Source organism: Desmodus rotundus, chromosome 11, assembly GCF_022682495.2.
Source record: "Desmodus rotundus isolate HL8 chromosome 11, HLdesRot8A.1, whole genome shotgun sequence".
NCBI classification, from domain to species: Eukaryota; Metazoa; Chordata; class Mammalia; order Chiroptera; family Phyllostomidae; genus Desmodus; species Desmodus rotundus.
The window spans coordinates 19046373-19068555 of record NC_071397.1 but is presented as its reverse complement, the minus strand read 5'-3'; the positions used below and the strand labels follow the sequence as shown (position 1 = coordinate 19068555).

The window sequence follows — 22183 nt, the reverse complement described above, 5'->3', positions numbered from 1 at the left end:
CAAAGTGATGAAAAGCAGAGCCCTACAACCAAGATTGTTCTACCCAGCAAAGCTATCATTTAGAATCAAAGGGTAGATAAAGAGCTGCCCAGACAAGAGAAGACTAAAGGAGTTCATCATCACCAAACCATTATTATATGAAATGTTAAAGTGACTTATTTAAGAAAAAGATCAAAACAATGAACAATAAAATGGCGATCAATACATACCTATCAACAATGTAATCTAAAAAACAAACCAATCAAACAAGAACAGAGACAGAATCATGGATACAGAGAGTGTTTTGATGGTTGCCAGGGGGGAGGGGCATGTGGGAGAAAGGGTGAAGAGGTGAGGGATTAAGAAGTACTAATAGGTAGTTACAGAATAGCCACAGGAATGTAAAATACAGTATAGGAAAAGGAGTAGCCAAAGAACCTATGCATGACCCAAGAACGTGAACAATGGTGAGGGGATTGCCTAAGGGAGTGTGGGGTGCTGGATGGAGGAGGGGCAAGAGGGAAAATTGGTACAACTGTAATAGCATAATCAAAATATAATTTTAATAAAAGAATGCTGGGAGCATATAGTGTACTGAAAAGAAGTGGCAGTATAACATCTATACTCCTCAAGTCTCATTTATGTATGTACTACTTATGAATGTGCTTTTATCATTTTTTATAGATGTAAGACAAAATTAATTTCAAACCAGGGCTGGTAGGAATCTTCCCTAATCAAGGCAACATGGTAGTGTGGTTTCTAAGCTTCTGAGCAGAAAAAAATATATTATCTAGAACCTCACTTATAAAACTGATAAAATTTCCTTGGGCCATTAAGACCCTCATTTCAGGGGCATGACACATGTCCTTGTTTATGGGTGCCCGTGCGTCTGGATGATAGGAGAGAGAGGCTCATTGTCTGAAAGCACTTATCTCCGAGGAATAATTCCAGAATTGCAATACCTCTGTCCTACCTTAATTCGTCATCACCTAAATGTATGGCCCAAAGCACCATGCCTCTGATTATTTTTAGGTTTAGTATTAAAGTAGAATGTATGTATATATATATATACATATATATTCATATATATTAAATAACACTGTCAATAAAATGCAAGACGGTCCTCCCAACAAAAACATCGACTGTCACAGTCTTGTGGACAGAACTATGGGCCGCACTGTCCTGCATGGGAGTGCTTGGATTTTAGTTTTTCCCACTGGAAATTAGAAACGTTTTTCATCCTTGCTCTTGGAAAATAGTACTTTCTGGCCCCAAATTATAGCAGAAAAATGTTGAACCAATCACATCATCACTTGTTCCCAGTGTCTTGGTCCCCAGCTCTGCCCGAGTAGTAGAGTTGGAATCAGTGTTGCAGACTTGGGCACCAGAAAAACCATATTATGGGGGTTTGTTTTACTGCCTCCAGCATCTGATGACCCTGGCAGTGCCTGACTCATAGTAGAAGTTAATAAATACTTTTAATGAATGACCAAAATAAGTAATGAAGGAGCATTTCTGTATGTCAGTGGTTCTCATAGTTGAGAGTTCCTGGGAATCACCCAGAGGGCTTGTTAAACCACAGACTGCTGAGCCCTGAGCCCCACTTCCAGAGTTTTTCATTCAGTACATCTGGTGTGAGGCTCAAGAATTGGCATTTCTTTTTTTTTTAAGATTTTATTTATTTATTTTTAGAGAGGGGGGAGGGAGAGAGAGAGAGGGAGAGAAACACTGTGTGAGAGGTGTGGGAGGAACATCGACTGGTTGCCTCTTGCAGGCCCCCAGCTGGGGACCTGGCCAGCAACCCAAGCATGTGCCCTGACCAGGAATAGAGCCAGTGACCTTTCAGTTCACAGGCTGATGCTCAATCCACTGAACCACACCAGCCAGGGCAAGAATTTGCTTTTCTAACAAACTCAAACGCTACAGTTTACGCTGCTAGTCCAAGAGCACAGTTTGAGAGCCCCCACTCTATGCAATGCTAACTGGCTCACGGAAGGGTTCTTTCTTTATCTTTTTATCACACTAAAGTCAGCTGAGCTAAAGGCTCATCGTAATAGTAGGCAGTCTTCTCCCAGGTGTGACATTCGGTTGAGCAACAGAAATTGAATTAAGTGCAGAAGCGGAACAAATACAGGTTGGCATGAACGGAAGGACAGAGTGAGACACAATTTCTTGTAATGAGGCTCAGCGACGATCTGCTGAGTAAAGAGCCGGGAAGAAAGTCAAGCGTTGACCGAGTGCCAGGATGTTCCACCAGTCTCCATAAACGGGCCCAACCTGTCCTGCTACAAACGTCACACACCTGTGTACTCTCCACACGTGCCCAGCACTGGTGCCCACTGCTACTTCTTCAGACGTGAGCAAGAATAGTATGTGATCGGATACAGACTGACATGACCAAGAAATCCTATTGGATAACAAGTTTGCAAAAGGAAGTTTGGGAACACCTGTGGAAATTCATCAGCACACTTGGCCCAAGCCCCATACAGTCACACTACAGACAGGTGGAGATGGCAAAATTAGGTCCTGGCTACTTCCTGTGAGGAACGTTTTATGAGGTAGTGAGGCTAATTGTCAGTAATTGTACGGCCTGATATTACTTCCCGAATAACAGCTAATAATCCAAGTGAAGTTTGGCAGTAAGTTTTAAGGCATTTCTTCTTCTTTTTATATGGAAGAAAACTCTATTTTTATTCTCGATACCCCTTAGATACCACAATCGTGTAATAATTATCTTCAAAACTGGTAGAAACATGTTTAACTCACGTCAGACCAGGCCACCTTTTGATTTTTTGAATAATCAAGATTTCATTCCTCGCCAGAGCAAAGACCAGCCCACACGTGTATTGAGAAGTTGTTGGACTGTGCTGCTATAATTTTTGTCAGCTTTGCATTTGTGTCTAACTTTTCTTTTTCTTCTTTTGTTTACAAAATATCATATTTTATATTTGGCCACTCAAAGTTTAACTAACAGGCGGAGGTAGAAAGCCTTCTTAATAATCATTAGACTTTGGAATCTGCCCCAGAACAACATTCTTGTCTACAAAATTGGATATTTCAATATATACTCAGCATGGCTATGCTTTAGAATCAACTGGGAAATATATATATTTTTAAATTTAAATTCCGGTTCTCATTCCCACCCCTTCTGAATTAACATCTGCAGCAGGAGCAAGTCTCAAGAATCTGGAGTTTCTTTAAAGGGCCAAGGGGTAACTCACTGCCCTGGACCAGCCCTACTGACCAATTCCTCCTCCCACGTGACGAACCATTTACTATGTCCGTAAGATTGTGCTGGACCTGTAAAACTCACAGTTGTTGAATGTGAGTTGCTTTCCTTTTGGTCTTTTCTCTCTAGCACGTGTAAAGTGAATGACAAAAATCTTAGAGCTAGTAGTAGGCATTTCAGAACTTCATTCTGGAAGTGATAATTGAGTTGTGTTATAAGAGATGGATAGTTTTTATAAAGAAGAGGTTAAGAAAAAGAGGATACTTTTTTAAAAAGCCAAAGAGCAAGTGATCAAAAACTGAACTAAGAAATCTATATAGTTCCCCAAAAAGCTTCCTCTGCCCTGGCTGAGTGGTTCAGTCGGTAAGAGAGTCGTCCCAGGCACCGAAAGGTTGCAAGGTCGATGTCAGGTCAAGGCAAATACCTGGCTTGTGGGTTTGATCCAAGGTCAGAGCATGTATGGAAGGCAACTGGTCAATGTTTCTCTCTATCCCCCTCCCCTCTCTCTAAATCAATTTAAAAAACAACGTATTCTCAGGTGAAGATTAAAACAAGGCTCCCCTGTTAATACCAGAATGAAATCAAGGAGTATAAATTTGAGAGAAACCCTTTGAATTTGGTAAGACAATGGGAAAGAACATAATTATAAGGTGAGCCACATTACTTCCTAGGAGATTTTTCTCATCAAACTATTATCAGAATTCAGAAAAGGGTAGGAAGCATATAATTAGCGGGATTTGGGATCCACGGTTACTCCATCAGCGGTCAGAGAGATAGACGGGTGCCTCTGTTGACTGTGTTTATTGAGGGATAAACGCAGAGGATCATGCCCAAGCGTTCAAGCTGTTGTCACATTCCACTGAACAGAACAGCAGATGGATTAATTTGTTCAATAAATATTTATTTAGCACATTGCTATATGCCAGGAACCAGAGATAAAGCAATGAAAAGGAAATAGAAGCACAACGGTTCCAGTGTGGAAAGGACTGTTGAGATAATACAGTCCAGGACAGGGCTTATCAGTCCTTAGCGTGCACCTACAAAACACCTGGTAACCTTGTCAAAAGGCAGATCCTGTTTCAGTACTTCTGGAGCAGGGTCGGGAATTCTGCATTTCTAGCGTGCTCCCAAGTAGCGCCTCTGCAGCTGGGAGACAGATCATATTTTGAGCAGCATGGACAAAGAGATCCAACAAATGATGTCTGGATTTGCATCGCCCAAATCACTTTTACATAGGCAGATTTGGGGACTCCCCATGGCTACTGATTTGGGTTCAGAAACTGTCTTCTCAACTCCATGGGTAATTCTAAGGCTTACTCAGGTCTGGGAATTACTGCTTTTATCCGACCATCCCACTTTCCAGAGGAGAAAATTAGGTTTCAGCAAATAAAGAGGTTGAATCATTTGTGAACACCCTAACCAAGGTTCAGGTCTGTTGATTACTGCTGGGATTACCGAGGGTGCCTAAAAATGCTGTCACCTTCCCCACGTCCATTTCTGAAGAAAATGTAAAACAAGACATGGAATAATCACGTCAACTACAGATAAAGGCAAAGTTAGATAACATAGCATACTTAGAGCACCAGCTGGACCTCTTAATTTAACCCAGACTCAGGCAAGCTCACGCAGCCAGTTGTTAGAAGAGAGAAACAGGACCATAACCAAACTCCAGGAGGGATGGGCGAGTCCCCTGGAGGACAGTGTAGAATGCATGCTCTCTGGGGGCAGTTAGTTCCCAAAAGTAAAAAGGCAGAAAATACACTAAGTGTTCCTAAATTTTCTTTCGAAATTAACCAAACGAGATTTTGCCACTCCTGGAGAGGCATAAGTGAAGGGGAAGAGAAGCCTGAAGAATCCTATCTGAACCTGGAAGGAAGAATCAGAAACAGGGAAGAACCATTCTCAGCAGCATCAGCGAGTCTTGTTCTCTTTCTACTACCACGTGGCACAGCTACCTGCAACAGGCCAGGCACTGAAATCAAGAATGATGACAAGGTGAGGCGAGACTTGTGAATTCTACATACTAGCTATGATTTAGGGCAGTGTATTTTCCAACATTATTCTGCACATAAATTACCTGGGGATCTTCAGAGAATGCAGGTTCTGATTCAGTAGGTCTGGGATGGGCTCGAGATTCCAGATTGCTAAAAAGCTTCCAGGGGAGACTTGGCCAGGTAGCTCAGTTGGTTGGAGCACCATCTGGTATACCAAAAGTTTGTGTTTGGTTCTCGGTCAGGGCACATACCTAGGTTGTGGGTTCGATTCCCAGTCAGGGAGCATAGAGGAGGCAACCAATGGCTGTCTCTCTCTCATATCTATGTCTGTCTGCCTGTCTCTCTCTACTCTCTCTCTCCCTGCTTCCTCTGTCTAAAATCAATAAAAAAATATATCCTGGAGTGTGGATTTAAAAATTTCTTTAAAAAAGACTTCCAGGGGATGCCAATAAATATACTCATTTTTTTAGTAGCAATGGAAGGAAATCCTCACTCAATTCTGTCTCTGCTTCAGATTTGAAAAGCAAGAATATTGGTAGATTGTTCTCATTTTTTGTTTTACCATGGGCTGGCTATTTAAAGTGCATTGTGACCAGTATATGATATTTAGAGGCAAAAAAAACTTGTGGATGATAAGTAGTTCATTAGTCAAGTCCTTGACCCTTTCTGTGTTACCAATAAAGACATCGAGGGTCATAAGGGAAAATTTCCTAGCCCAAACTCACACTAGTAGTTGATGTGAAAATCTGGAATAAAATCACTTCTTTTTGACCCTGAGACTAGTGTGTTTTTCATTTAGCTGTGTCATTTGCAGACATACTGTGACCTTTGTTTCTGCATATACTCTATGTTGTTGTACTGATTAGATTCTCTCTCTTTACTGCACTGGGATGTCTGGGGAATGATGGTGTCATTCTAATAGCCTCTCACATATTACTGTCACTCAATTTAGCACAATGTCTCCTTATCACTCTATATATCAAGTTTCCAGTTTCTTTCTTAGCATAATACCCTTTAGGTCCAGCCAAACTGTCTCAGATGGTAAAATTTCCCTTGTTTTTATGGCCAAGTAACAGTCAACCATATACATGTACCACTAGTTTTTTATCCACTCATCTATTGATGGGTACTTGGGTTGCTTCCATATATCTTGGCTATTGTAAATAATGTTGCAGAACATAGGGTTGCATATATTCTTTCAAATTAGTGTTTTGGGTATATTTATACACACACATACACACGCACACACAAGTGGAATCACTGGGTTGCAAGGCAGTTCCATTTGGACCCTCCATCGTGTTTTCCACAGTGGCGGCACCAGTCTTCATTCCCACCAACAGAGCACAAGGGTTCCCTTTTTTCTACATCCTCACCAGCCCTCATTGTTTGTTGATTTATTGATGATAGCCATTCTGACATGTGTGAGGTGATATCTCATTGCGATTTTAATTTGTATTTCTCTGATGATCAGTGACGTGGAGTATCCTATACCTACCGGCCATCCGTAGATCCTCTTTGGAGAAAGGACTATTCGGATCCTCTGTCCATTTTTCAATTGTACTTTTTTGTTGTTGTTGTTGAGTGACTGATAACTCTTAAGAATGTACTTTTTACTATAAGAATGTGTAACTTTCTTCTTTGGAATACCTCTTGGAGTTTGCTTAGCGGTGTTGCCAGTTTGCAAACTCCAAGACCCTTGGATAAACCTTTATTATTTATTTCTAGCCCAAACCTCCAGACCCTTTGACTTCATTTGAGAAAACTAATTTCTGATAAATTACTAGCAGAAATCAATGCCAACTAGCCAAAGACCACCAGGGACTCCCACCCCTGGAAGTCCCCGAGTTGCTTTCATCACTGTGCACTGCTTTAAGGGAGAATGCACAGTGTGGTGATCTTTGGCTGGTGGGCTTCAGCACTGACATCTGGAATAGTTCTTAGACCCCAGTTAACTACATGCCAATAAGCCTGTAAAGGCCATCCTTTATTAATAATTGGAACATTTGGGGTGGTAGCAGTTTTGCCCAGAGGCCTTTAAAACCAAATAAGTAGGCACTTACCTAATCTGTTTATATACAGATAACCATACATTAAAATTTGTCTCTCTGAAGAAAAGGACAGGAAACTTAAGGGAAATATACATGAAGTGTTCACTTGATTTCTGTTATAATCAGATTTTCGAACACCCTGTACACACGTAGAGAACAGCTTGGTTAAATGTGTGTACCATGGAACTACTGATTGCATTTAAATATTCCATATCTCCTATTGTGAAGTGTTAACTCTATACTAAATACCCGTAGACTAAAGGAATTTCCTGTATTATTTTTCAGAAGTTAATGAACAGGAAACCCAATTGCGATATTAAGAAATTCAATCAAGAATAATTCAATGGAAGGAGTATCTATTTATATAATATTTATATAAAGATTTAATTTGCTCCTATGTCTTGAAACCAGCTTTATAGAATTTTAACGAAAGGTTAAGCTTTTGGAGTAACAGGCTTCAAAATAGCTTTCACTGAGCTCATGTGTCAAAGTTTAGGTTACATTTCACATTTATTATTTATAACATGTAAGGTGTTGGTTAAAGATAAGTAATTGTTAACTGTATCTTATCTATGTAAAGGGCACTTCCCTATTACTATTTCATGTCTCTATATTCAATTTTTGTAAAAAATGAACATTTTCAGGACATGTTATCAAAGGCAAATGGCCGCAGGTCTATTTCTGGCTGATGCCGTCAGCTGGTTCGCAGCTTGTTAAAGGTCAGGTTTTCAAATATGCACCTTTCTAAATTGAAATGAGTAACTGATATTTTTTGCATAGACTTAGTAAGTGGTCTTGTTTTCAGAGTCTAAATTCCTTAAATTTTACTATTCTCATAAACATCTTTATATTCCTAAATGCCCCAGCATCCTTTTGAAAAAATCACAAATATTATGTTAGGTAATAGAGGGCATCAGGTGGAAAAAAGAGATATCACCTCGAGGTAAGCCTCCAAGCCATCAAATATCAACCGATATTTACAGAGTCATTGACCTTACAGCCCACTGCCACATAACCCCATGTCACCAGTCTGGTAACCTAGAACTTCTTTCCCAAAAGACCCTACTCTTCTGGGAAACTTGACTTCATATAGTACTTTAGTCATGCCTTCGTTGCCAATTCACATATTTCTCCAGATCATATCTTTCCAGCTGTGAATTTATCTTTTCTTCTCCATCACACATTCATTACTGGAATATCTTTCATTTCAGCAAAGATATTATTATTTGTAATATCAAAACAAAAACAAATATCAATAATGAAAATTGATTGTATTAAGATATGTTCATCTGATGAAACATTATGGTGCCATAAAATCATATTTTTTCTTTAAATTTTCATGCTTTATCCACTTTTTTCTTTTACTTTTTGCTTTGAAATAATATTAGACTTATTTTTAAAAGCTGCAAGAAAATTGCATGAGTTTCTCTGTTTTAAAAAAGATTATTTATTTATTTTTAGAGAGGGGAAGGGAGGAAGAAAGAGAGGGAGAGATACATCAATGTGTGGTTGCCTCTCCCATGCCCCCCACAGGAGACCTGGTCCGAAACCCAGGCATGTGCCCTAGATGGGAAAATGAGCCAGCGACCCTTTGGTTCACAGGCCGGTAACACTCAATCCACTGAGCCACACCAGCCAGGGCAGTTTCTGTATGTATTTACTCCTCACTCGTCTTCTCCAGTGTTAACATTTTACATAACTGTAATACCGCTATCTAAATGAGGAAGTGAACATTCATATGATACTACTCGCAAATCTATAGACAATGCTTGAACTTCACCAGCTGTCCTGGCAACGCCCTTTTTCTGGTCTAGGATCTAATTTGGGGTCCTACATTGCAGGTAGTTGTCATGGCTCCTTAGTCTCCTCCAATTTAGGCCAGTACCTCAGGATTTCTTTGTTTTTCATCAACTCGACATTTTGAAAAATATTAGCCAGTTGTATTGTAGAATGTCCCTTAATTTGGGTCTCTCTGATGCTTTCTCACAATTAGATTGGGGAGTATACATTTGGAAATAGAGAATAAAACTATTTCCTATTACTAGAGATTAACAAATAATATTTTATAGGAATTTAATGACAAAGAAAAATGCTCAGACTACAATTTTAAATAAATTAGGAACATTTAAAACTCTATTTTGTATGTTTATAAATTTGGAAAAACATGGATGTATATATGGGAAAGTACAAGTTGTAGAAAGTCAACAATAGTTATCTCTGTATTAAAAGATAATTCTGTTTAGTTACTTTATAAAATATTTGTATGCATTTCCCAAATTCTATCTAATAAACACATTGTTTTCCTAATAAGAATTGGAAAAACATACTTGACTTGAGTGCTGTCTTTTCTGTAATATTTCCTAACCCTTATGGCTAGAACTTCTCTCTTCTACTTCTTGTGTCTTGTGTATGGTCCATACTACATATTTCCTGTACTACAGTTATTTGGGTCTCTGTTTCCTAGAATATTATCTCTTTGAGGGCAGGCAACATGGCTCATTCAATGTTAGATTGCCTAGAGCATGTCACCAAGTACCTATACATAGAATGCATCAAGAAGTATTCATTGACTAAATCATTTACTTATGCAATTTCCATTTGGAATATCTCTTCTGGCATCCCACCACTTTAAGAAACACAACCGTGTGTTGGCATTGGTGGTGTAGTGGTGAGCATAGCTGCCTTAAAGAAAAACAACTGTAAAAGTTCCCCTTTCTTCATTACACATGTACATCTAATGTGCTCCCTTTTCTATAAGCCAGTGAAAGTCTTAAAGGGATACAAACACAAACACAAACACCCATCCGTTAACTGTTTTCTCCCGCTATATGAGAACACAGGCTAAACTGAAGAAATGCGTGACTGTCAGCTTGAGTAGGAAAGATTAAGTCAGCATCAACTTCTCTGATTCTTCACGGCATCCACTCTCCCAACTAACTTTATTCTATTTCAATACAGTCTAGACTGCAGAGCTTGGATCTGGACCAGATTTAAAACATGTGATTCTATCATGAAATACACTTTTGGATTAGATTTCAATGTAATAGCAACCCAAATCACCTGGAATTTTACCTGTCAAAGAAATTTAAACCTGTTTTAAAAACTACCAAAAACTTACAGAAAAACACCATTCAGTTATATTGAAAACCTTAGCCCTTCATGTTAGGTTTTTGTTTATTTTTTTAATAAACCCACTGACTAAACTTTAGGCATTTGTGTCATTGGAACAGAAAGTAATGGAAACCAGACTTAAGACATTTCCTACTGAGTAGCTACTACTTCTGCATATTAATAACTTCACATATAGAATCTTATTTAATTCATATAAAATTCGTGCAAAGTTGGGCTTATTGTACCCATTTACAGAAAAGGAAACTAAGGCTCATGCAAGGTAACTGTAAGTAAAATCATAAAATGTGAAACTGTGTATTCACTATATTCATAATTAGACATAAAGATAGACAAATGATAGATGATAGATCATAGATAGATAAATGATAGATAGATAGATAGACAAATGTATAAGGAAAAAGACTAGACAAAAAGTCCTCAGAATGGAGGTTAAGTGTTGGTTAGTGAGGATGTGGAGAAAAGGATCCCTTATGCACTGTTGGTGGGACTGAAAATCACAGCAGCCACTATGGAAAACAGTATGAAGATTCCTCAAAAAACTAAAAATAGATTGCCAATATGACTCAGCAATCTCACTTTGGGATATCTATACAAACAAATAAAAACCACTAATTTGGAAAGACATATCAGGATGGTAATTTTGTGAGCTGATGGAGATGTTAGCTAATGCTAGGGTGGTAATCATTTTGTAGTATACAAATGTATCAAATCAACACATTGTACACTTTAACCTTACATGTTATAAGTTAATTATATCTAAGTAAATCTAGAAAACAAATCTGCCTGCCTCTGAAGCCAAAGGTCATATTTTTCTATATTGTTTCTAAATAATGTCGTATATCTTTCTAAGTATGGTGTTATATGCAAAATGCTAACATTAAAGTTCATTTGCCTCTTTAGCAATTACGATGGATGATAGGGCTGTGGTTGCCAATTCCAATGCCAGATGGCCAGGCAGGCAAGGGAGTGAAGTGGGCCTCAGTGCAAGGCTACAGGCAGGGGCGGCGATGGTTGACAATTGGAAAGCACGGCCTGGTCCTGAGGGGGAATCCTCTGTGCAGTCTCCGCCTGTTATTGCAGCGTTTGGAATTCCATAATTCCAATCAAATCGCCACAGCTTCTGACTTTTCAAGGGAAGCCAGAATTGAGATTCTTATGGTAAAAATGTTATTTGTCAATTTTGAAAGCTAATTCATAATATTTTAAAAGACTACATAAATCAAAATTGTGTTTGTTGGTCATATCTGTAAATAATATGTAAAAATGCCTTGATCTCAATTGCTATAAAATTCAATTCTTTTACATGAAAACATTACTAAGCTTAGCTGTCAAGCCCCTATTAACTTAGCATATTATATTTTATTTTGATCATAAAGAAGCCTAAATGACTCAAATTTCTTGTTCTGAAATGTTTGATACAATTGGCTTTATCTCCTTGTCAGTGGATTGTGTAATACCAAGATCACTCATAAAATCCAACCAGTCATGGTTGCCCTTGGCTTTGGAGTTCTTTTTCTCAGATTATGAACATTAAAAGTTATTTAATTGTACTACTCACATTGGCTCTGTTCTATACTATTTCCACTACACAAAGGATTAGTTTTTTTCCTACTTCCCACCCAAACTTCCCAACTCCTTACTCTTGTACACAAACATGAACTCCAAATACTAAATACAAACTATTAACTTGAAGGTTAAAGAGACAAGTGAGAGATTTATAGAGTAACAATACAAACTATTTGAGGCATTTGATATTCTTGATTTTAAAAGGCTTTGGCCATTTCCTGTGGCTCAGCATTTTTCCCTGATGGTTTCATCCTGAGTAATTCTGCTGGCACAGCTGTATCATTAGATCTTGCCATCTTTTCTTCCCTTCTCTGTTATCTCTCTGGTTTTTCCCCTTTGTCTAAAAACCAGAAAGTGATTTAATGCCATGCATTAAATAATGTTCCCTAACTTCCTTTTTATTTGAGCAAGGGGGTTGACCATGCTCTCAGGCTCTGTCTTATAAGGCTTAGCAAGGTATATTCCTAAATAAAGGGAGGGCTCTCTCTAATCAGGAATTCTGGTGCCAAGGATGAAATCACCTCCCTCCTTCCACCTGTGAAGGTTTAAGAAATGCATTTCATTGGATCTTTTTGATTGGTTTGTTTTTAGATTTTTTTAAATGTATTTTATTTTTACATATTATCTATTGAAAAGCAGAAAACAAGATTCCCAAGATCATTTAAAAGAAACTAATACTTTTTCCTCCTATTGGATTTATTGTTAAAAATTATCTTTTATTTTGGAATAACTTTAATTAAGGGAAAATTTGCATTGATATTTGAGTTTGTGTATACCCTTTGACTTGCTTCCCCTAATGTTAACATGTTACTTATCAAAACTAAGAAAGTAACATTGTTCCAATACTATTAACTAAAATACAAACTTTAACTTTGATTTTTTTCACTAATATCTTTTATATGTTCTAGGATCCAGTTCAAGATACCGCACAGCTTTTAGAGAGTTACTTTTGAGAAAGCAGCTGGTTTGTATCTATATCAGCAGAACCTTCATAAAATGAAGTTCACCATTATTTCTGCTTTATGGCTGAAATGACCGCTACCACCATTCATAGGTAGCATTTGCAATAATAGTGTGTATACCTACCTTAAAATAATGACCCTTCCTTCTTCCAGGTGCAATGATTCTGGACAGGCAACTTTGCCCTCCCTCTGAGCAAAGCATTTCTCTGAGCCACACACCAACTCAGAAAGATAGGAGCTTTGCAGTAAAGGATTTTGAATTATGTAGCATAGTTTAGAAGATAAATGATATTTGGGGATGTCATTCTAGAAGGAAGCCATAATAACTTGACTAAAAAAACCCCACACATTTTCTGTTAGTGAAGTAAGCCAGTCAGAGACAGACATGTATCACATGATTTCACTTATATGTGGAATCTAATAAGCAAAATAACCTAACAAAATAGAAACAGACTCATAGAGACAGAGAACAGACTACAATATTTTCTAATTTAATAAAATCCTATTTCTCATCTTAATCCATATTGAACCAACTCATTCCTTTTAATAGATGCATAATGTTCTATAAAATAACCATCCCAGAATTTGATCCACCATTGATAGCATTTAGGTTGTTTCTAGAATTTTGTTATTATATAATAGATTAAATTTTGACAGAAAGAGATGGAAACAGAGTCAAAGGAGACTTCTAGCCAACATGGAGGCATAGGTAGAAATGTTTGCTTCCTCACACCACCAACAGAAGGATAACAACCAATTTAAAAAACAACAACCAGAACTGCCAGAAAATCAAACTGCATGGAAGTCCAACAACCAAGGAGTTAAAGAAGAAACACTTATCCAGGCCAGTAGGAGGGGCAGAGATGGGCAGCCGAGGGGAGAGGACACCAGTCAAGGCAGCAGACCAGGCTGGTGAGGCAGCAGCTGGCTGACCGGGTGGTCCCACATTCACATGCGGAAGGGAGCGAGACAGACCTCACAAACCCAGGGTTCCAGTGCAGGAAACTAAAGCCTTGAAACCTCTGGCTGTACAAACCTGCAAGGGTTGCCACGATGGGAAAAACTCCCAGTTTCACATGAGAGTTCGTTGGAAAGTGAGGCTAGGACTGAGAGAGCGAGCACATTGTTCCCTCTCTGACACCTCCCCAACAGACAATGCCACAATGAAGCAAAGAGGGCTGCCCCGCCCTGGCAAATACATAAGGCTCTGCCCCTTACAATGTAACAGATGTGCTGAGACAAGGAAATATGGTCCAAATGAAAGAGCAGATCAATACTCCAGAAAAGAAATAAGGGAGGAGGAAATAGACAACCTAACAGATGGAGAGTTCAAAACACTGTAATCAGGGTGCTCACAGAAACAGTTGAGTTCAGTCACAAAATGAAGGAATAAATGAAGTCTATACAAAGCAAAATAAAGGGAAATACACAGGGAACCAAAAGTGATGGGAAGGAAGCTGGACTCAAATCAACATTTTGGAACAAACAGAAGAAATACACATTCAACTGGAACAGAATGAAAAAAACAAGGATTCAAAAAAATGAGGAGAGGCTGAGGAACCTCCAGGACAACTTTAAACATTCCAACATCCAAATCATAGGGGGACCAGAAGGAGAAGAGGAACAGCAAGGGAATGAAAACCTATTTGAAAAAAATAATGAAGGAAACTTTCCCTAGTGTGATGAAGGAACTAGATATGCAAATCCAGGACACTCAGAGAGTCCCTACGAAGTTGGATCCAAGAAGAAACACACCAAGACACATCATCACTGAGTTACCCAAAATTAAAGATAAGGAGAGAATCTTAGAAGCAGCAAGGGAAAAGGAGACAGTTACCTACAAAGGAGTTCCCATAACACTATCAGCTGACTTCTCACAAGAAACCTTACAGGCAAGAAGGGACTGGAAAGAAGTATTCAAAGTCATAAAAGGTAAGGACCTACATCCAAGATTAATCTATCAAGCAAAACTATCATTTAGAATGGAAGGGTAGATAAAATGCTTCTCAGATAAGGTAAAATTAAAGGAGTTCATCATTACCCAGCCATTATTACATGAAATGTTAAAGGGACTTATCTAAGAAAAAGAAGAAGATCAAAAGCTATGAACAATAGCCCTGCCTGGTGTGGCTCAGTGGATTGAGAGCCAGCCTGGGAACCAAAGGATCACTAGTTCAATTCCCAGTCAGGGCGCATGCCTGGGTTGTAGGCCAAGTCCCCAGTAGGGGGCACTTGAGAGGCAACCACACATTGATGTTTCTCTCCCTCTCTTTCTCCCTCCCTTCCCCTCTCTAAAAATAAAAATAAATAAAATATTTTAAAAAAACACATTTTAAACTTGAGGTGGTGAACACATAATATAATATACAAATGATATATTATAGACTTGCATGACTGAAACTTATGTAATTTTATTAACCAATGTTGCCCCTATAAATTCAATAAAAAACACATTTTAAGATTTTGTCTTATGTTTTCTGACTACTGGTATTTATCATATTGCTTAGAAAATATATATTATTAGAGCAATATATCATCCTAAACCATTTATATTAGGTTTGGTGTCCTTACCAGGTTAACCAGAATTTTGCAGAAAACCAAGCAAAACCAAACAAAAGCTTCCTTCCAAAGCCTTGAAAACCAACCAAAGACAAAAGCCAGTTTTATGACTGGAAACATTTGCAAAGCATTTGGTTAAAACAAAGGCCTAGTTTGAGATTTAATATACTAGTGTGCACCATGTATCTGAAAAAGAAATATGACTTGTAGTGTCTCCCAAGCTTAAATGTACTAGAGAATCATTTTTTTAAAGCATATTAGCTTCTCAAAGAGAATAAAACTTTAGAAGTGTTGGACAGCATATGTTCTGATTGACTCCAACGTGGATAGGAATTTAGGCATCTTTTATTGATTGATTGATTGATTGATAATTTTATTTTTACTGTTTATGCTGTTCCGTGTTCCCACTTTTTCTCCCTTTCTCCCTCTTCACCCAGACTCCCCACCGCCCTGCCCAAGCCACTTCTCATAGAAGTCTTTTCACTCACACTTTCACTCCCGCGGTCATCCTCACAGAGGATTCATCAGTTCCTACTTCCAAAGACTTGTATAGTATGCCTTCCACTTCTAGAGAGCACTTGTTAGAAGACAGAAAGAACCCTTTTATTCTACGCCTGCATTTGCCTACTACTCATGTTCCTGAATCATTCCTAAGTTACTTCTCCAAGGTAACACAGGACATTCTGTGGGATAGTACTTCAGGTGGCAAGCTGACGCTTGATTTGAGGTCAGCATTTCTGAATCACCAGTTTATGTCAAGGACATTGTTTATAATAATCTCTTCCTGGGCTTCTAGCAAAATCTCTAGTGGTACTGAATATGGCCTTAGTCACACTCTTGCTTTTCAGATGACTTTTTAAAGAGGGTGGGGCAATGAGGTAAGGCCCACGCCCCACGCTTGAGAATATGGGCAGGTAGAGCTGGTTTGACAGCTGTCTTACTCAGTCTGAGTTGTGGAAAGGAAATTCCTGCCCTGCCCAGGACTGAGGACTCACAGAGTTAGGAAGATGGTTTAGAAAAGCTACATTGTCTTTGAAAAAAGTCCCCTGTTATTCATTAACAGTAAACCCTAGCAAATGCTGAGGCTCTGTGTTGTGAAAACAATCAGCTCTGTCAGAGGATCCTATCAGGGGTCTAAGAACTGTGGGGACCAGCATTTTGAGAACTTCTTTAAACAAAAAGAAAGATAATTCCCTTACTTGCCACAGGCTTTGAATGCCCTCTGAGGTTGAAATATATGCATAACACATACATATATATGTTTGTGTGTCTACATATACATATTTTGCTTTGAAAAGAGTAGAGTTTTATACAAATATAAGGTTATGGACCTTCAAAGCCATCACTCAAATACAGACACTTATTCAATCAAACAAAACATCTTCTAAAAATTTTAACAACATATACATTCACAAAACAGTCTGTTAATTAAGATCCCAGCAAGGATTACAGCATGCCTACTATAGAATTTATAGATATCTATAATAGTTTATAATTGTTACATATGTTGCTTTTTCAAGAAATGCAATTAATGCAAATGCATGATAGAAAAATCCCCATTATAGCAAGAAAAATATATTGATTATGCCAAGTATGTAAATGACTATTCTCACTGACATAAGAATAATAATCTTTTCATGGTAAAAGATAGATTTTATAAGGCCAAGGGTCCCTGAAGCTCTTCCAGGAAGTTTCAAAGTAAAACGTGGCTACCCTTTCCAAAAATTAAATGCAACAGCAGAAATCTCTAGTTATCCTTTCAAAACATACTATGAAAATCCATTTTTATTAATTGTGCCTTAAGTACATAACTTGTTACAAATAAAAAGAAAGATTTTAGAAACTAGTTTATGCCACTGACCCAAACTTGGTTTTTACCTGCCTGTGAGTGCCTAGGGTAAGAAGTTTCATCATGAAGTACATACGACATCACAAAATTAACAATTATTTCTAACTTGTACATAGGCAGAGTGTTCTTTCTGATCAGGGGAGCAAAACTTTTTTCTGAAAGTCTTCTACAGAAGTAATACATAAGCACATAGAGCTTAGAGATAGATGAACATTTTTCTACATGTTATGGATCAAAATGTAAAGGCCATTACACACGAACATAAATGCAGGCCCGTTCATTAATTTGGGGTACATGGATACTACATGACTGTACACACACATATTTGTATACCATGAGCCAAAGTTTGATAATGTTTCTAGCAACACCATACTTGCAAGTCCCAAATGCCAGAAAGAAAATAAAACTTAACATGAAAACCACTTTTCCCTTTTTTAAAGCAAATTTTGAAATGGAAAAACAAACCCAACGGTGCTCTCTGCAACACACACTGACTTCTTTCCCAGAGTCAAGAACCTCTTTAGTTGTCTGCCGACATAACAGAACACAGAGGCCTTCTGTCTCTCTCTGCAGGAAGTCTGGTCATCTCCAGTGTTTTGTCTTAAGGACTGCTTTCCAAGATAAGATAGGGCCATGCTGGTGAGGTTTATTCTGCTGCCCGCTCTGCGCCTGCTGTGGCCCCAGAGCGCCCGCATGGAGACCGCTGCCCGCCACGGGCTCTGAAGGAGAAGAGAGCGCTGAGTACAGACCTCGCCCACTGCGCTGCGCAGGCCACCAGTCCCAACCAAAAGACCCTGGATTTGGCCTCTAGAGCAGCTTTATTTGCATGAAGGGATGCCTTCCAGGACTCAAACACCCAATGGATTTTTCCATTTTCTTCCATATGATTTCACCAGTGCGGGCCAACCATTAATTTACCAGCGACACTCTGGACTGCCCACAGTCACGTGACAATAACAAGATAATTATCACCCTAGGGGCAATACAGCTGCCTTCGAGCAATTCACGGAGCCGACAGACTACAACGACACTGCCTTTTCCATACAAATGATTTTAATTATGCAGTAAGATACTTGTGTGTGTGTGTTTTGCTGTATTTTTGCCTTTTTAATTTAATTTTTCTCTTGATCAGAGTAAAGTTTCAAGGACCAGTGTTGGAAAGATCAAATATAATTCTATACAAATATAAAAAAGAGAGAGAATGAATGAAGAAATGAATGATGTTGCTGGGTGTCTGATTTTGGAACTTTTGGGTCTATTAACCTTCCCTGTCTGTAGCAAACCGGGCAGGCAGCCACTTCTGTGTCATCGTCACTCACTCGCTGCAACATGGTGGCCCTGTGCCACCTCCGAAGTGCCGGGTGCGGCAAACGTGGGCTTACAGTGGTTGGTGTGGAATACAATGCAGTAATTAACAAAGAATAGTATAAAAACAAACTGTCTTGCAGACTCGCACCTGTAAACCTATTTTTGCCAAACCATGGTATATATGTACATATTTTTAATGGCATGCTTTGATAATATTTCAAAAATATACTAATAATATTTTCATATAATTAAATATGCAATTTTCTTTGAAAGTTGAAGTAGTCTTATTCAATGTTAATATTACTTTGTGCAATAACATAAAATTATAAATTAGAAATAAGTACATGTGTATAGGTATATGTCATATATTATAAGCAGATGTGGCTTATAGTACTATTTATTGATAACCTTAACATTTTAAAAACATTTACAAATGTGTAAGAAAGAGAAAATCTGGAACTACACCATCCTCATTGCTTTGAAATCTTAGCCCGTTTGCTCCTTAGTCTATAGCAATGGGATCTGCACCCTCAGCACTTCACTAAATCCGTTTCTCCAAAACATCGATGGAATATGTTCCTGCAGTGTTCCGAAGTTACTATTGGACTGTATGATGCTGGCTGGGGGGAGCATAAGAACAGTAAGAGACAGAGCAAGAAAGAGAGGGCGGCCCTCCCCATCCTTCCCATCAATTCTCTTGACAGCAAGGCAGGCAGGAAAGCCTTCCTCGACCTCCCATATTCTCACCCCCCTCACTCTAACCTACTTAGGCTCTCTGTTGTTCTCCTGTAACATTTTTCACCTCTTCCAGATGTCCTTTGATACTATTGTAACTGCTTCATTTTATACAAATGTAAGTTGGATACAGAGAAAGAGAAACCATGTCACTGACCTGCTCCAAGCCCACACCTGTGTAGAAATGGGTGAGCATCAGTCTCTGGAGTCTCGGCACAACTGGAGAACCAATGTCTGGCTGTCTTACCTGGCTGCTCAGCTCACCTTTGCCACCCTTTATTTGGCCCTCCAGGATTCCTTGTTCAATGTCTTTCCTTTAGTTTGTTGTTTCAAACCGATTCCTAAAATCCTACACCATATATCTAGCCACTTTTACAAAGAAGCTGATTAAATCTTCTAACAAAATAGAGAACAGAGAATATTAACAGTGCTTTCTCTCGGTATCTCTTCCATTTTTACACCCGTCCTTTCTTCTCCAAAAGACGGATACCAAAAGGTGGATGGACACCACTCCTTTGGCGGGGAGGTAACCCTCTTGTCCCTCTACACGAACTCCAACCACCATTTATCTTCCATTCCCTCTGTGAGCTCTTACTGCTGTTCTCTCCATTGAACATTTTTTTTAAAGTCTGTCATATCCTAAAGCTAAAGCAAACTCCCTCAACACTGCTTCTCTCTCAAAACCACCCTTCTACCTCTGTCTGCCCTCTTAAGGGAGGCACATTTGTCATCCTTCTCGTTGCTTTTACATCTTTGCCCATTTGTTCCTTAGTCTATAGCGATGTGATCTGCATCCCCAGCATTTCACTAAGTCTGTTCTCTCCAAAATAGCAATGGCCCCTAATGGTCAAGTCCAATAACCTCTTTTCACTTTTACCTAAATTTCAGAGCAGCTGACATTCATTCTATGGGAAACCATTTCTTATTCTGTTGCCCACAAAACCATTTGCACCAAGTACTCTGTTCAATCTGCCTGTGGAATTCTTGGACACTACTGCCTACTCTAGCCTTGCAGCCTTTTAACTTGGGGATCCTCTAGGGATTTCCCCACCTCTGTTCATAATATATACTTTCAAAATGACTTCATTTCTGCCTATTAGTTATAAGTATTCAACTGCAAGAGAAAAAAGCCCACAAGACTCTACAGGGCTTTGATTAAATAGTTTACTTCTTCCCATGCAACAAGAGTAATTCAGATTGGTAGGGCTGATGTTTAGAGATTTGAGGTGTCAAGAAAAATTCCTCTGCCTTTTCTAATGTCAGACATCATGACTCTTTCAGCTCAGCCATCGTTTCCAGAGTCCAGACCAGAAGATAAAGTGGAAAAGAGGGCAGAGCCTTAATTATGAGAGCAAAGGCTTTCCTATAAATCCCCATTAGACTTCACCTTATGTCTCCTTGTTTGTAATTGTGTTACTGGTCACGTGAATTTGCAGAGGACTCTGGGAAAGTGTCATTGGAAAAAGGTGTAGAAATGGGTATTGAGTGAATCAGCTTACAATATATTTAATAACTTCATCATCCTTAAGGCCCCAATGGAAATGATACCTGCTATGTAAAATATTACCTGAGTCTTTATGTGTACAAATGTAGCACTTTGGATATAGGTCTTTTAGAACATCTGCCACATTACCCTGAAGTTTTTGTTTAGGGGTCTAATACCATGGTCCTTATCCTCAACTCTCCAATTAGATTATGAACTTCTTGATTATAATCAGTGGATTTGTAACCTGTCAGTGCCTAGCACATATGTATACATATACACATGTATTTTATATATAAAATATCTATATGTACATATGTTAAATATTTAAAGTAAAATTGACCACCATACTGTATCTGAATTCCTGTCCTAGCTATTGATCTTCATTACTACATTGATTACTCAGATCTAGACAATATTTCAACTGAAACTGAAGCAATGTGCAAAATACTTGATACTGGAGTCTATTACTGGCCCTTCTGAACTCTCAGGCTAGTGCCAGTGTGATACCTCAGCAAGTTGGAGTACATGTATTTTTTCCTGTTCATTTCCTACTGTACTTCTCTTTTTCTGTTCTCCTCTCAGTTGCTTTTGCCCGTTGATCCACCTACTCTTTCTAGCCTATAGCAATCATGCAACAAACATGGCCCTCACTGTCTACGATATTGTTCTACCTCTTGCTTCTCTGCTGCCTTTGTTTGATGGGACTACGTGTTTCTGAATGTTTTTCTCGCAGGCAAATGTTTGGATTCTTATCCCTGGGAGAAACAGAAATGAGTGAGTGTTTCTAGGAAGGGGAAGAGAACATAGGAAAAAGAATAATATTTTTTAACCAGAAATCTGCAAAGCTGATAGTCTTTTCGATCCTATTTTCCATTCCACTTTTATTTTTGTAGTCAGCCTAGCATCCATCTCTTCAGTGTTGCCAAGAAATGGAAAACCGTCACTTAAAGACTATGTTTCACATCTTTTAATATCAACAAGACTGGAAGGTAAAGTGCCAGGTACTTGTCTCCCTGGCTTAAGTTTATGCCAGTTTAATACCTTATCCAGGAATAGTCATTGCACTTCCATTTTTTCATTAACTGGAATGTTGTTGATATGGGTAATATTTACATTATTTATTTAAAAATATTGTGAGAGCTTGAAATGGTCTTATTTCTAGAGAAATAAAAGAAGTTATAAAGTATATTATCAAAAAGTATGACAGAAGACCATTACAAGAAACTATTTTATATTAATAACATATCCTCCTGGTTTAGTTTCTTTGGAAAACACTGGCTGACAGAGACACTAAGCATAAAATGATACAAGATTCTCTTTGTGAACAAGAAGTTTT

General features: G+C 38.5%; 1 pseudogene; it reads right to left on the bottom strand.

Moving 5' to 3' along the window:
- Window positions 1–2163: 2163 nt before the first annotated feature.
- LOC112302390 (Golgi apparatus membrane protein TVP23 homolog B pseudogene) lies at window positions 2164–18278 on the bottom strand (annotated as a pseudogene).
- Window positions 18279–22183: the final 3905 nt, after the last annotated feature.